Source organism: Scyliorhinus torazame, chromosome 1 (genome assembly GCF_047496885.1).
Source record: "Scyliorhinus torazame isolate Kashiwa2021f chromosome 1, sScyTor2.1, whole genome shotgun sequence".
Classification (NCBI taxonomy): Eukaryota; Metazoa; Chordata; class Chondrichthyes; order Carcharhiniformes; family Scyliorhinidae; genus Scyliorhinus; species Scyliorhinus torazame.
Genome location: NC_092707.1, coordinates 117084988 through 117101673, shown reverse-complemented (window position 1 = coordinate 117101673; position 16686 = coordinate 117084988). Strand labels below are relative to the sequence as shown.

The window sequence follows — 16686 nt, the reverse complement described above, 5'->3', positions numbered from 1 at the left end:
AGTGAATGGGGCGCTGCTGAGAAACAGGCAGTTGGGGACTGGAGAATCTTCTTAATTTCTATGACATGGGTTCAAAACCAACTCAAACAGAATCATGAGTGCAATTTCCCCGACCCCCCAGTGGCAGATTTTCCCATGGCAGAGTTGGTGAGCCGTTGGCCAGTGGTGGGGGAGGGGATCTTCTGGTCCCACCGCAATCGATGACCATTTGTATAGCTCACCGGCCCCGCTGCCAGGGAATCCACCATGTGGGGTCACCGTTGGTGGGACCAGAAGATCCACTGGTGGGCAGGGCTGGAAAATCCCATCCAGAGAATGGTTACGGTACAGAAGGAGGCCATTCATAGGAGTACATGGGCACCGAAACAGGCCATTCAGCCCAATTAGTCCATGCCAGTGTTTATGCTCCACCCGAGTCTCCTCCCATCTTTTCTCATCTAAATCCATCATTGAAAATTTCTCTTCCATTCTTCCTCACATGGTCATTTAGCTTAATCTTCAATACATCTATACTATTTGATTCAATCAATCCCCGTGGGAGTGAGTTCCACATTTTCATCACTCTCTGGGTAAACAAGGCCCTTCTGAATTCCCTATTGGATTTCTTTGTGACTGTCTTATATTGACGGTTTCTAATTTTAAGCTTCCCCCACAAGAGGAAACATTCTCTCTGTGTCCATTGTATCCATTGTAGCAAAACCTATCGCTATTTCAAGACTTTGTTTCGGCCATCTGTCAGACTTCTTTTTCCAAGAGACTCAGAGCCTGGAGGTGCATGGGTGGCACTGCCAATGTGCCAGGCTCACAGTGCCAAGATGCCCAGGTGTCAAGTTGCCCATGTCAGGTTTCGGGTACAGGGGTGCCCTGCCCTTAAGAGGTGGGGTGAGGAAGGGCTGGGGACCACATAAGAGGTAAGTTGGGGGGGTCCGGAGGCCAGGGTGGAGTGGCTGAGAGGGTTGAGAGCTCGGAGTGGCATTTATAAGAAAGGTAAGTGCAGCCTCGGTGGGGCATTCCTCGTCAAGGCCCAAAAAACAAACAAAGTCCTGTTTGATAGCAGGGTCATTCTTGGCGCTGCAGGCTCCGAGAAACACCCCGCTATTCACGCCCAAATTGCACCCTCAGTCTGTCCATGGTACGTATAAATATGATACATATATGCATGAAACATATGACACATAGGCCATCCATCTGCCTTCACCCGACCCTTCAGTAATCGGGCAGATGGGACTGTCAAAAGTCAATTCAATTTTTGGTGCGGTTCCCAAGAACCTCTCCTCTCACGTCACGGGCAGTGTACTCCCCATGCACTGGGCATCCCGGTAGCACAGTGGTTAGCACAGTTGCTTCACAGCTCCAGGGCCCCAGGTTCGATTCCCAGCTTGGGTCAACAAAGAACAAAGAACAAAGAAAAGTACAGCACAGGAACAGGCCCTTCAGCCCTCCAAGCCTGCGCAGACAATGCTGCCCATCTAAACTAAAATCTTCTACACTTCCGGGGTCCGCATCCCTCTATTCCCATCCTATTCATGTATTTATCAAGATGCCCCTTAGACGTCACTATCGTCCCTGCTTCCACCCGGCAGCGAGTTCCAGGCACCCATTACCTTCTGTGTGAAAAACTTGCCTCGCACATCTCCTCTAAACCTTGCCCCTCGCACCTTAAACCTATGCCCCCTAGTAACTGACCCCTCTACCCTGGGTTACTGTCTGTGTGGAATTTGCACTTTCTCCCCGTGTCTGCGTGGGTTTCCTCCGGGTGCTCCGGTTTCCTCACGCAGTCCCAGGTTAGGTGGATTGGGCATGATAAATTGCCCTGAGTGTCCAGAAAGATTAGGTGGGGTTACTGGGTTACAGGGATGGGGTGGAAGCGTGGGTTTTAAGTGGGGTGCTCTTTCCAAGAGCCGGTGCAGACTCGATGAGCTGAATGGCCTCCTTCTGCTCTGTAAATTCTATGATATGTGTGTGGTAAATTTATAAGTGTAAAGTTGCCGGAATCCCAGATGACCCTTTGAGGGGGAGAGATGGCTGTTGGTGATTTAACCTGAGGATCAATACTCCTCAGGCAAAGGGAAAGGTTGAGAAGGCGGGACTTTATGAATAACCTCAGCCGGTACGGGGATTGAACCCATGCTGCTGGCCTTGATCTGTATCAGGAACCACCTGTCTAGCCAGGTGAGCTAAACCGGGTAAGTTGACACCAGCCCCCCTGGCATCAGCCCTGCCTACCACTACCCTGACCTCCCTCCTGGCCTACCCCCCCCATCCCCAACACCCCGTCCCCCAACAAGTTGTCAGCTGGCACCTCGCAACATCCCCTCCTCCCAGCATATTACCGAGCCCATGCCCCAGCACACCCTGGCACCCACAAGCACAACCCCTCCATGGCCATGAGCAGTGCCCATAAAAGCCAACTGCCATAGATGCCCCCTATTGCATCAAGCATGCAGCTCACACTGCCTTCTCTTTATACCCACAGGAGAATTTAGTCAATGATAGGTGGGAAAGGCACTGACGGGCGGTGGGGTTCCGGATACCAGAATCCTCACCCACGATGAGGAGCAGACTCTGATGATCATGGAGTTGGCGTAGGGTAGAGCAGTCACCAACAGTGAGGTTGGCCTACGCTGCAGAGGTGAGGATCCATTGCCCCTTCACCCAGATGACCTGTCTCAAGTGAATTGTTCATGTCAGACAAAATGATCCCTTCCTCTCACTGACCACATGTCTCTTCTCTCGCAGGATCTCCAGCCGAAGGTGCCGGGCCATCTGGGGTCACTCCCCGCCGCACCCCTCCCCCGCCCCCATCCACCCAAGAGAACCCCTCAGGGGAGAACTCCAAGGATGCCACCATCGAGGCATCACAGCTATAATCCCCACCATCCACCAGCGGAGAGACACATACCTCAGTGAGCAGCAGGCTTCTGGGGAACAATCTGGTGAGCACTACACAGTTGCTGATGAACATCGGGTGAAGTCAGGAATGTCCAAGAGAGTCAGCAGTCGGAGGCTTGCTGAGTCCCAATCAGATGCCGAGCCTCTGGACAAGGTTATCCCAGAGCTGATGCAGATGCTAGGACAAGGCCATGAGATTGAGGAGGGGATGGTAGGACACTCCGGCGTGTGCATAGTCGATTGGCGGAGTCCCAAAGGCTACGGGTGCAGGAGATGGCGCCGACAAATCTCCACTCCCGTTGCTGGTCAATGGGATTTCCCATTGAAGCCACCTGATGCCGCCGGCAAACCCGCGGGCGGGGGTGTGCTGCCGGTGGGAACAGAGAATCCTAACGGCTATTCATTGTGAGAAGCAAGGGTTGGCCGCCATTTCCCCAAACAGTGCTCTTGGCATTCAATATTCTGAAATATACCCTTGGTGTGAATAAATTGCACAATCTATTCAGCCACCTGACTTCCAATCTTCAGAATGAAATATTTATTGACCCCAATGATATGATAGAGGTAATGGAATCAATCAAAATGCTGTGCACTTTAACTCAAGCCGTATGTTTAACCAAAACTGAGAGGAAATGGTCTTTTAGACAGATTATAAGATGCTTCATGATAAAATAAAAGTAAACCAGGCACAAGTTTTTCAAAAATCAGAGGGGAGTAGGACAAGAGGACAACATTTAAAGTTTATGAAAGGTAAGATTAGGACAGTTGAAGAATTATTTCTTTACCCATGGCGATCAAGTGTCCAGGAAGTAGTTGAGACAGAAATATTGACTCATTACTCAAAATTTGTATGTTGTAATGGAAAGATTGTGGTTGACATCTCGATATGAATTTATTTTTATGCTTTACGATGAAAATAAATAGGAAAATGTTGTTTATTTACTAGAAATAAAGTGCAGAGCCAATTTTCATTTTGCTATTGACTTCTGTGAGAAAAATGAATGAATTTGATCTCAGAGCATGTGGACTTCCTTGAGTTTAGATTGAAAAAAAACCCACATCCGATATTTAGGTTGGTTTATTTACATCTACCGGTTTGGTTACCCTGTTGAAACATTATTTTAAAATATGTAAATCTGCCTTGATAAGTCCTAAATTGTGAAGCACCTCTAGTGATTTGGGTAAAATGTAACTGAATGTGTTCATTCTAACGCCCAATGTCGTCACATATATAAAAACTAAACAGCATGCATTATAAGCATGCACAAAAATGACTACTTTGTACCAGGAAGGTAAGGGGAAGAAAAATAACTTTTGGGATCTCAAAATAACAAAACAAACCCACTATCTAAGTCACAAAACTTAATCGTTGTGAAGCCAAGTCAGGCATTGTGGCCAAAAGCACAAATCACAGTGAGTAATCCTCAATAATGACTCTAGCACCATAAATGTGGACAAATGGCGTGAAAACTGATTGATATAATCTGTTGTTCACATCAACTTTATGTCTGTAAATCTGCCTCCTGCTTATGAATTTGATGCATGGAAGGTGAGGCACTTGCTTAACATCATAATTATCTGACAGAATGAAAGATGACATTTTTAACCTTCTCTTATGAACCCTACAGAAAAACCCTATTAGTTTCTATAGTAACTGTATAGTGTTAAAATCATCTGTGTGTTGTACAGAAACAGTGTGTGCCTTCGAGGATGACAGAGAATTCAACTTTATCCTGAATAAAACGCCTTATTTGTGCTGCCAGAATAGAAGGAGCTTAGATCAGTTAAACCATATCAAACATCTCTTTTCAGTTTATTTGCATACTTAAAGATTGATTAGATGAAGCGGTGTGAACCCCTAACACACATCACATTCCCAGCACATTCAAGTGTAGTTGTTCCTTGTACAGAAAGCATCATCAATGCTAGGTCTGTATGCTACTCGTAAGAACTTGTTTGCATTCGATCCAAATGATCAATCGACCAGTCTAAACCTGCAGGAATCTACATTGTGGCTGAAATAGATTTGAAAACATTTGTACTGCGGAGAATTAGATTTTATTTGGAAGTCCACAATTCAAGTCTCCAAAGACAAATACAAAGTTAATCATCAGTGTCATCATGAGAAACATTCCACAGGTCAAATGACCATATTTCGACCCCAAATTCTAGAAAACACAAAAAGACTACCATGGTTCATCTGCGAGCATTTCAACTTAAAGATGCCGAGCACTCAGCCAGATTGACTCCCAGGGAATAAATGGATTCACCATATACAACTGGCTTGTTCTGTCTAGTCTATTGCTAACAATAAAGTAAATATTTGTCCAGGAACTGTTCAAGAAGGGAACAAGGAAAAAGATGGAAAATTATAGGCCAATTAGCCTAACCTCGGTTGTTGGCAAGATTCTAGAATCCATTGTTAAGGATGAGGGGCGAAATTCTCCGGAAACGGCGCGATGTCCGCCGACTGGCACCCAAAACGGCGCAAATCAGACGGGCATCGCGCCGCCCCAAAGGTGCGGAATGCTCCGCATCTTTGGGGGCCGAGCCCCAACCTTAAGGGGCTAGGCCCGCGCCGGACGGATTTCCGCCCCACCAGCTGGCGGAAAAGGCCTTTGGTGCCCCGCCAGCTGGCGCGGAAATGACATCTCCGGGCGGCGCATGCGCGGGAGCCTTAGCGGCCGCTGACGGCATTCCTGCACATGCGCAGTGGAGGGAGTCTCTTCTGCCTCTGCACGAATACCATGGGCCCTTATTTTACTCAGCAGTCTCCCGTGAGGTGGAGACCGTGGCGGAGGCGGAAGGGAAAGAGTGCCCCCACGGCACAGGCCCGCCCGCGGACCGTTGGGCCCCGATCGCGGGCCAGGCCACCGTGGGGCACCCCCCGGGGCCAGATCGCCCCACGCACCCCCCAGGACCCCGGAGCCCGTCCGCGCCGCCTTGTCCCGCCAGTAAGGTAGGTGATTTAATTTACGCCGGCGGAACAGGCATTTTAGCGGTGGGACTTCGGCCCATCCGGGCCGGAGAATCGCACGGGGGGGCCCGTCAACCGGCGCGACGCGATTCCCGCCCCCGCCGAATATCCGGTGCCGGAGACTTCGGCAACTGGCGGGGGCAGGATTCACGCCCGCCCCCGGCGGGGGGGTCGGAGAATCTCGCCCCTGATTTCTAAATTCTTGTAAGTGCAGGATCGGATTAGGACAAGTCAGCATGGATTTAGTCAGGGGAGGTCATGCCTGACAAACCTGTTAGAGTTCTTTGAAGAGATAACAAATAGGTTAGACCAAGGAGAGCCAATGGATGTTATTTATCTTGACTTCCAAAAGGCCTTTGATAAGGTGCCTCACGGGAGACTGCTGAGTAAAATAAGGGCCCATGGTATTCGAGGCAAGGTACTGACATGGATTGACGATTGGCTGTCAGGCAGAAGGCAGAGAATTGGGATAAAAGGTTATTTTTCGGAATGGCAACCGGTGACGAGTGGTGTCCCGCAGGGTTCAGTGTTGGGGCCACAGCTGTTCTCTTTATATATTAACGATCTAGATGACGGGACTGGGGGCATTCTGGCTAAGTTTGCCGATGATACAAAGATAGGTGGAGGGGCAGGTAGTATGGAGGAGGTGGGGAGGCTGCAGAAAGATTTAGACAGTTTAGGAGAGTTGTCCAAGAAATGGCTGATGAAATTCAACGTGGGCAAGTGCGAAGTCTTGCACTTTGGAAAAAAGAATAGAGGCATGGACTATTTTCTAAACGGTGACAAAATTCATAATGCTGAAGTGCAAAGGGACTTGGGAGTCCTAGTCCAGGATTCTCTCAAGGTAAACTTGCAGGTTGAGTCCGTAATTAAGAAAGCAAATGCAATGTTGTCATTTATCTCAAGAGGCTTGGAATATAAAAGCAGGGATGTACTTCTGAAGCTTTATAAAGCATTAGTCAGGCCTCATTTAGAATACTGTGAGCACTTTTGGGCCCCACACCTCAGGAAGGACATACTGGCACTGGAGCGGGTCCAGCGGAGATTCACACGGATGATCCCAGGAATGGTAGGCCTAACATACGATGAACGTCTTATATTCATTGGAGTTTAGGAGGTTGAGGGGAGATCTAATAGAAACTTACAAGATAATGAATGGCTTAGATAGGGTGGACGTAGGGAAGTTTTCTCCATTAGCAGGGGAGACTAGGACCCCGGGGCACAGCCTTAGAATAAAAGGGAGTCACTTTAGAACAGAGATGAGGAGAAATTTCTTCAGCCAGAGAGTGGTGGGTCTGTGGAATTCATTGCCACAGAGGGCGGTGGAGGCCGGGACGTTGAGTGTCTTGAAGACAGAAGTTAATAAATTCTTGATTTCTCGAGGAATTGAGGGCTATGGAGAGAGAGCAGGTAAATGGAGTTGAAATCAGCCATGATTGAATGGTGGAGTAGACTCGATGGGCCGAATGGCCTTACTTCCGCTCCTATGTCTTATGGTCTTATGGTTGCTCTGACTCTGACCTGCACTCCCAATCAATTGGAGCCTGCTGCTGGGAGCACAGAATTGTTGAACATACCCTCATACTTTTTTCCATTTCAGGGGCGTCATTCTCCGACCCCCAGCGGGTCGGAGAATGGCCGTTGGCCGCCGTGAATCCCGCCCCCGCCGGTTGCCGAAGTCTCCGTAGGGAGAAAAGTCGGCGGGGCGTTCATGGCGCCGCAGACGTCGGAGAATGGCACGTGTGGGCGCAAGGCAGCCGATTTTGGGCATGCCGATATTCTCCCGTCCGGATGGGCCGAAGTCCCGTCGACGTGATGACAGGTCACGTCGACGTAAATCAAACCTCCTTTTAATCGGCGCCAACCTGTGCTCCAGGTTCACGCCGACCAGCGTGGAGGTGGGTGACGGCCTGGGGGTTGGCCGCTGGGCAGGCGATGGCGTGGCCGCAGTCTGAATGTGGGGGAGAGGTGTGTCTCGGGTTGTGTGTGTGTGTGTGCGGCGGGGGGGGGTGGTTAGAGTGGGCTGGGCTCCGGGGGAGTGCCGGGAGGGGGGTCAGTGCCGGGGAGGGACGGGGAGGAGGATGGGGGGTCCGTGCCGGGGAGGAGGATGGGGGGCCCGTGCCGGGGAGGAGGATGGGGGGTCCGTGCCGGGGAGGAGGATGGGGGGGTCCGTGCCGGGGAGGAGGATGGGGGGGGTCCGTGCCGGGGAGGAGGATGGGGGCCGTGCTGGGGAGGAGGATGGGGGGCCTGTGCCGGGGAGGGGGATGGGGGGTCCGTGCCAGGGAGGAGGATGGGGAGGTCCGTGCCGGGGAGGAGGATGGGGTCCGTGCCGGGGAGGAGGATGGGGGGGTCTGTGCCGGGGAGGAGGATGGGGGGGTCCGTGCCGGGGAGGAGGATGGGGGCCGTGCCGGGGAGGAGGATGGGGGGGTCCGTGCCGGGGAGGAGGATGGGGGGCCTGTGCCGGGGAAGGGGATGGGGGGTCCGTGCCGGGGAGGAGGATGGGGTGTCCGTGCCGGGGTGGAGGATGGGGTCCGTGCCGGGGAGGAGGATGGGGGGCCCGTGCCGGGGAGGGGGATGGGGGGTCCGTGCCGGGGAGGAGGATGGGGGGGTCCGTGTCAGGGAGGAGGATGGGTCCGCGGCGGGGAGGAGGATGGGGGGTCCGTGCCGGGGAGGAGGATGGGGGGCCCGTGCCGGGGAGGGGGATGGGGGGTCCGTGCCGGGGAGATGGATGGGGGCGGTGCCGGGGAGGAGGATGGGGTGTCCGTGCCGGGGAGGAGGATGGGGGGTCCGTGCCGGGGAGGAGGATGGGGGGGGTTCCGTGCCGGGGAGGAGGATGGGGGGTCCGTGCCGGGGAGGAGGATGGGGTCCGTGCCGGGGAGGAGGATGGGGGGGGTCCGTGCGGGGAGGAGGATGGGGTCCGTGCTGGGGAGGAGGATGGGGGGCCCGTGCCGGGGAGGGGGATGGGGGGTCCGTGCCGGGGAGGAGGATGGGGGAGGTGCCGGGGAGGAGGATGGGGGGTCCGTGCCGGGGAGGAGGATGGGGGACCTGTGCCCGGGAGGGGGATGGGGGGTCCGTGCCGGGGAGGAGGATGGGGGAGGTGCCGGGGAGGAGGATGGGGGGTCCGTGCCGGGGATGAGGATGGGGGACCTGTGCCCGGGAGGGGGATGGGGGGTCCGTGCCGGGGAGGAGGATGGAGGCGTCCGTGCCGGGGAGGAGGATGGGGTCCGTGCCGGGGAAGAGGATGGGGGGTCCGTGCCGGGGAGGAGGATGGGGGGCCCGTGCCGGGGAGGAGGATGGGGGGGGTCCGTGCCGGGGAGGAGGATGGGGTCCGTGCCGGGGAGGAGGATGGGGGGGGTCCGTGCCGGGGAGGAGGATGGGGTCCGTGCCGGGGAGGAGGATGGGGGGCCCGTGCCGGGGAGGGGGATGGGGGGTCCGTGCCGGGGAGGAGGATGGGGGACCTGTGCCCGGGAGGGGGATGGGGGGTCCGTGCCGGGGAGGAGGATGGAGGCGTCCGTGCCGGGGAGGAGGATGGGGTCCGTGCCGGGGAAGAGGATGGGGGGCCCGTGCCGGGAAGGGGGATGGGGGGACCGTGCCGGGGAGGGGGGTCGGGGCCACGCTGGGGAGGAGGATGGGGGTTCCGTGCCAGGGAGGAGGATGGGGGGCCCGTGCCGGGGAGGGGGAAGGGGGGTCCGTGCCGGGGAGGAGGATGGGGTCCGTGCCGGGGAGGAGAACGGGGGAGTCCGTGCCGGGGAGGAGGATGGGGTCCGTGCCGGGGAGGAGGATGGGGGGCCCGTGCCGGGGAGGAGGATGGGGGGGGTCCGTGCCGGGGAGGAGGATGGGGTCCGTGCCGGGGAGGAGGATGGGGGATCCGTGCCGGGGAGGAGGATGGGGGGCCCGTGCCGGGGAGGGGGATGGGGGGTCCGTGCCAGGGAGGAGGATGGGGGGGTCCGTGCTGGAGAGGAGGATGGGGTCCGTGCCGGGGAAGAGGATGGGGGGCCCATGCCGGGGAGGGGGATGGGGGGACCGTGCCGGTGAGGGGGATGGGGGCCACGCTGGGGAGGAGGATGGGGGGTCCGTGCCGGGGAGGAGGATGGGGGGGGTCCGTGCCGGGGAGGAGGATGGGGTCCGTGCCGGGGAGGAGGATGGGGGATCCGTGCCGGGGAGGAGGATGGGGGGCCCGTGCCGGGGAGGGGGATGGGGGGTCCGTGCCAGGGAGGAGGATGGGGGGGTCCGTGCTGGAGAGGAGGATGGGGTCCGTGCCGGTGAGGAGGATGGGGGGCCCGTGCTGGGGAGGGGGATGGGGGGTCCGTGCCGGGGAGGAGGATGGGGGGGGGGGGTCCGTGCCGGGGAGGAGGATGGGGTCCGTGCCGGGGAGGAGGATGGGGGTCCGTGCCGGGGAGGAGGATGGGGTCCGTGCCGGGGAGGAGGATGGGGTCCGTGCCGGTGAGGAGGATGGGGGGTCCGTGCCGGTGAGGAGGATGGGGGGCCCGTGCCGGTGAGGAGGATGGGGGGCCCGTGCCGGGGAGGAGGATGGGGGGTCCGTGCCGGGGAGGAGGATGGGGGGCCCGTGCTGGGAGGGTGATGGGGGGTCCGTGCCGGGGAGGTGGATAGGGGGGTCCGTGCCGGGGAGGAGGATGGGGGGCCCCGTGCCGGGGAGGGGGATGGGGGGTCCGTGCCGGGGAGGAGGATGGGGGGGGTCCGTGCCAGGGAGGAGGATGGGTCCGCGGCGGGGAGGAGGATGGGGGGTCCGTGCCGGGGAGGGTGATGGGGGGTCCGTGCCGGGGAGGAGGATGGGGTCCGTGCCGGTGAGGAGGATGGGGGGCGTCCGTGCTGGGGAGGAGGATGGGGGGGTCCGTGCCTGGGAGGGGGATGGGGGGTCCATGCCGGGGAGGAGGATGGGGGGCCCGTGCCGGGGAGGAGGATGGGGGGCCCGTGCGGGGAGGAGGATGGGGGGTCTGTGCCGGGGAGGAGGATGGGGTCCGTGCCGGGGAGGAGGATGGGGGGCCCGTGCCGGGGAGGAGGATGGGGGGTCCGTGACGGGGAGGAGGATGGGGGGGGTCCGTGCCGGGGGGGAGGATGGGGTCCGTGCCGGGGAGGTGGATGGTGGGCCCGTGCTGGGGAGGGTGATGGGGGGTCCATGCCGGTGAGGAGGATGGGGGGGTCCGTGCCGGGGAGGAGGATGGGGTCCGTACCGGGGAGGGGGATGGGGGGCCCGTGCCGGGGAGGAGGATGGGGGGTCTGTGCCGTGGAGGAGGATGGGGTCCGTCCCGGGGAGGAGGAGGGGGTCCGTGCCGGGGAGGAGGATGGGGCGCCCATGCCGGGGAGGAGGATGGGGGGGTCCGTGCGGGGGAGGAGGATGGGGGGTTCCGTGCCGGGGAGGAAGATGGGGGGGGTCTGTGCCGGGGAGGAGGATGGGGGTCCGTGCCGGGGAGCGGGGGTGCGAGGGCAAGTGATTTGGTCCACCTGGCCAGGTGCCAGCCTCCAACAGTTGGACCCATGCGGTCCATGCCACCTGGCTGGGGGGAGGAGGGGGTATGGGCAATGATGACATGTCGTCGTTCCCCCCCCCACACCAGGCCGTCATGTTTTCCGATCATCCAGCGATGTTGGCCGCCGTGGCGGCAGCCGCTAATGTCTATGTTGCCCTGGATGAGGAGGAGGAGGAGGAGGAGGAGGAGGAGCATGCCAGAGAGGCGGCGCAGGCTGCCGCAGAGGGGCAGGCGGCAGCCGCCCAGGCTGGAGGGACACCTGACCGACAGGACGAGGAGGGGGAGGAGGACGTCGCAGCCACACGGCAACGGAGGCACCCGAGGGCGCCCCTTGTGTACCGGCCCTGGCAGTCATACCAGGACCTCACGGACCGGGAATGCAGGAGGAGACTCCGGATGAGGCGGGAAACCGTGGCACACATCTGCCACCTGCTGGCACACCTGTCACCGCGTGGCACTGGCGGGGGACACCCTCTCCCCGTGTCCGTCAAGGTTACGGTGGCCCTGAACTTTTATGCAACGGGGTCATTCCAGGCAGCGAGTGGGGACCTGTCCGGCATATCGCAGACATCGGTGCACCGGTGCATCCGGGCAGTGACAGACGCCCTATATGCCATGGCGCACCGCTACATCCGCTTCCCTGTGGACCGGGCCAGCCAAGATGCCCGGGCCGTGGGCTTCTCTGCCGTGGCCGGGTTCCCCATGGTCCAGGGTGCGATTGATGGGATGCACGTCGCTGTGCGGCCACCTGCAGATAACAGGGCCGTGTTCACCAATAGGAAGGGGACCTATTCGATGAACATACAGGTGGCCTGCGACCACCGCATGATGATCCTGCAAGTCTGCGCCCGTTACCCAGGCAGTGTACACGACTCATACGTGTTGTCGCGGTCATCCATCACCGGCATGTACGAGGGACGCCATCCCCGGCTGAGGGACTGGTTGCTGGGCGACAAGGGCTACCCATTGCGATCGTGGCTGATGACGCCTATACGGAGGCCACGCAATGAGGCGGAGAACCACTACAATGATGCCCATGTAGCAACAAGGGGAGTGATAGAGAGATGCTTTGGCGTGCTGAAGATGCGTTTCAGGTGCCTGGACCTCTCTGGGGGCGCCCTCCAGTATCGGTCAGATAGGGTCGGCCGCATCATTGTGGTGTGCTGCGTCCTGCACAACATAGCCCAGCAGAGGGGCGATGTGCCGCAGGCAGAGGAGGGCAGAGTGGAGGAGCAGCAGGAAGAGGCGCAGTCCTCCCCAGATGAGGGGGATGGGGGCAATGGTCTGGGCAGACGGGGTAGACACAGGCGGGTGGCTGTCCACCGTCACCGGCTGGCTCAGCGGGCACGGGACAGGCTGATCGCCGCCCGCTTCACTGACTAGATGGGCGTGGGAATCGGGTAGTATGGCCACAGACCGCACACCATGGCAACAGCCGACCACCCACACCCCCCACCCATCCACCCACCCAGCACCCTCACCCCCCTCCCCAACCCCATCCACTCCACCCGCATGCACACCACCCCCCCCATTGCCGATCCACCTGCGGCACAACGGCCGGGCTCACACAGTTGCCGGTGGACGCGTGTCCATTGCAGGCCATGGAGGATGATGACAACCCGCCCTGCGGTGAGCTCCTGGCTCCACATCGTTGGACTATGTCTGACCCATGGCCACAGTACCACCATCCACCCGCACCATCCCTGCATGTGGCTGTGACACTGCAGCGCACGGTCCCGTCCTCTGCCCGGGGGGATGTCGATGGCGGCGCAGGGGGAAGGGGCAGACTCACCTGGGGCTGAGGTAAGACCACCCCTCACACACACACTTGCGCTCAATGTACATGACACCCCCGCACACTTTGGACAGAGCACAAAGGCAGCTTCTGTTGGTGTAACATTGACTTTAATAACGAAAGGAGTTCATGCACGTGCCCTAGCCCCTAAAACTCATCTGTGCCCTGCACCCGTGCCAACTTACTCAGTGTCTAATTGTTTGGCCTTACGGGCCCTTTGACTACGTCTACGTGGTTCCCCAGACGGTACAGCAGAACTGGAGGTGGACTCCTGTGATTCCTGCCCTCTGACACGGGATCCCTTTGGCGGCCGTTTCCTGGGGCGTCCTGGCCTAGATGGGCCAGGCTGCGGCCCGGGCGACTGGGATGGCGAGCTGCCAGCCTGTCCTGCCCGTTGCCCACCCGATGCACCTGGGAGGGAAGGGGGGGAGTCCGAGGTGTCGCGGTGGTCCGGGACCTTCCCTACAGGGGAAGCCGGGACGGACCACACCACCTCCTCCTCCCTCGGGGTGCCCGATGGCCCCCAGGCCTCTACATGGGTGGGGGATGCGAACGGACTGGCCATCCGAAGCCCCCCCGACGGGATGCGAACGGACTGGCCACCCGACGCCCCCCCGACATCTGGCGCTGCCAGTCCTGGAGGCCCGTGCTGGTATCGACAGGGGTCTGCAGGTTTGCAGCCATGGTGCCCAGGGGATTGGCGAACCCTGTCTGTGACTGTGTGACGCCGGCTCGCACGTGGCCAATGGCGCCGATGCCCTGAGCGATGGCCTGCAGAGACTGGGCTATGGCCTGCTGAGACTGGGCTATGGCCTGCTGAGACTGGGACATGGCCTGCTAAGACTGGGCCATGGCCTGCTGAGACTGGGCTATGGCCTGCTGAGACTGGGCCATGGCGTTGTGCGCCTGTGCCATCTGGCGCTGGCACTGGCTCATGGCCTCCTGTGAGAGGGCAGAAATGTCCTGGGCCACAGACGCCGCCTGCACAGAAAGCCCCAGGCCTCGCAAACCGTTCCCCATGTCTGACACCGTCGCACCCATTGCCTCCACCGCGGACGCCACCCGTGCGGTGTCGGCCTGGGTGGCACGTATGACCGGCACCACTCCCAGCTCCTGGACGCGGGTGGACTCCTCCACCTGCGACTGCAGCCGCTGCAAGCCGGCCGTCTCCCTCTTCGCTCGTCTCCGGTTCGGTGGTTGCATCGGATCTATGGGTGGGTGTGGTAACTCCAGGAACTCGGGATCCATCTGGGCAGCAGATGTTCGCTTGGGCTGGGCTGCCCTCCGACCGCCCGGCCCCTCTGCTGCTCCTACCTCCACCTGCTGTACCGGGACGGCTGTGTTGTGCGCACCAGTGAGTGTACCAGACGCCTCATCACTAAAGTGCCCAACCGAGGTGAGTGTTTCTGCGATGGTGGAGGGTGTTGGTGACAGCAGTGGCGTTGTGTCGTGCTCTTCGTCCCACTCTGAGTCCATGGTACTTTGGGGTGGGGGTTCGTCTCCACCCATCCACTCTGTGTCACTGTCCGGTATTTCGTCTTCCTGGGTAGTGCTGTCCCGGGTAGGGGTGTCCTGGGTAGTGGTGTCCTGGGTAGTGCTGTCCTGGGTAGTGGTGTCCTGGGTAGTGGTGTCCTGGCTCGCCTGTGACGGGTGCCTGTGGCTGCCCCTCTCGTCGCTGGGTGGCACACGCCTGCGTCGTCGCACCCGCACGAGAGGGGGGCGTCGTCTCCCTGTTGCTCCAGGTCTCTCCGTCTCCCGTGGTCTCCAAGGGACATCCTGCGGGCATCGCATGCCGGAGGATCCGGGTCTCTCCGTCTCCCGTGGTGTGCGAGGGGCATCCTGCGGGCGTCGCATGCCAGAGGGTCCGGGTCTCTCCGTCTCCCGTGGTGTGCGAGGGGCATCCTGCGGGCGTCGCATGCCGGAGGGTCCGGGTCTCTCCATCTCCCGTGGCCTCCGGGGGGCATCCTGCGGGCGGTCTTCATCTGCGGGGATGGGTGCCTCGACGTTTCCTCCTGCGATACACAATGAAGCATGCATGGTTAGACACGCAGGCAGTGATCAGGTGATATGGGGGAGGGGGATATAGGGGAGGAGGGATATGGGGATGGGCTGTCGGTGGCTCACTTGCTAGTACGCCCCCGACCTCTGCATCAGCAACCTCCCGGTCCTCAGGTCCACCAGCCAGTTCCAGGGCCCTTTCCTCGTGTTCGGTCAGTGGCCTCTCATCAGCGGGGCCTCCTCCAGTCCTCACATGCTCCCTATTGTTGTGTGCACGCTTTTCCTGTGGGGGGTGGTGGCAGGGGTCAAAGGCAACAGTGTTAGACAGGTATATGAATGCACGCCATCGGTTGCGCGTGTATTGCAGAGGTTAAGGTTAGGGCTGGATTCACTTGGGGATATGGAGGATATGGGGGAGGGGGGGATATGGGGGATATGGGGGATGGGGACATGGGGGATATGGGGGAGGGGGACATGGGGGATATGGGGGAGGGGGGATATGGGGGATATGGGGGAGGGGGATATGGGGGAGGGGGATATGGGGGTTATGGGGAGGGGGATATGGGGGAGGGGGGATATGGGGAGGGGGGATATGGGGAGGGGGTATATGGGGGATATGGGGGAGGGGGGATATGGGGGATATGGGGAGGGGGGATATGGGGGAGGGGGATATGGGGGATATGGGGGAGGGAGGATATGGGGGAGGGGGATATGGGGGAGGGGGGATATGGGGGAGGGGGATATGGGGGAGGGGGATATGGGGATATGGGGGAGGGGGGATATGGGGAGGGGGGACATGGGGAGGGGGGATATGGGGGAGGGGGGATATGGGGGAGGGGGATATGGGGAGGGGGATATGGGGATATGGGGGAGGGGGGATATGGGGGATATGGGGGAGGGGGGATATGGGGGATATGGGGAGGGGGGATATGGGGGAGGGGGATATGGGGAGGGGGGATATGGGGAGCGGTGATATGGGGGAGGGGGATATGGGGGATATGGGGAGGGGGGATATGGGGTAGGGGGGATATGGGGATATGGGGGAGGGGGGATATGGGGGATATGGGGAGAGGGGATATGGGGGATATGGGGAGGGGGATATGGGGGAGGGGGGATATGGGGGATATGGATATCGGGCAGGGCAGGGCGGAGGCTCACCCTGGCTGCTCTGATGAGGTTGTTCACCTTCTTGTAGCACTGGGTGCCTGTCCGTGGTTTCAGGGCCACAGCGGTGACGGCCTCTGCCACCTCCCTCCACAGACGCCGGCTGTGGCGTGGGGCAACTCTGCGGCCGTGCCCGGGATACAGGGCCTCCCTCCTCTGCTCCACTGCGTCCAGGAGCGCCTCCACATCCCGTGACTCGAACCTCGGGGCTGAGCGGCGGGCGGCCATCCGGTCGGGTGTTCCGGTCGGGTGTTCCGGTCGGGTGGGGGGTGCAGCGCGTCCTTATGAGCCGTCACGCCGTGCGGCGTGCATGACGCTGCACGGCGTGAACCACGTGAGCAAGCGTGGATCCCGTCACGTCGCTGCTAGCC

At 59.7% G+C, this 16686-nt stretch overlaps 1 long non-coding RNA gene across 2 annotated transcripts in view; it reads left to right on the top strand.

Moving 5' to 3' along the window:
* LOC140411250 (uncharacterized) overlaps positions 1-16686 on the top strand; it is a 386898-nt gene that overhangs the window by 91933 nt on the left and 278279 nt on the right. Inside the window, exon 2 of one of the 2 annotated variants that reach the window (XR_011940844.1) lies at positions 2740-2936. The exons of the other annotated variant lie outside the window; for it this stretch is intronic. This is a non-coding gene — a long non-coding RNA (uncharacterized lncRNA). The remainder of the gene's footprint in view (positions 1-2739; positions 2937-16686) is intronic. 2 annotated transcript variants of the gene reach the window in all.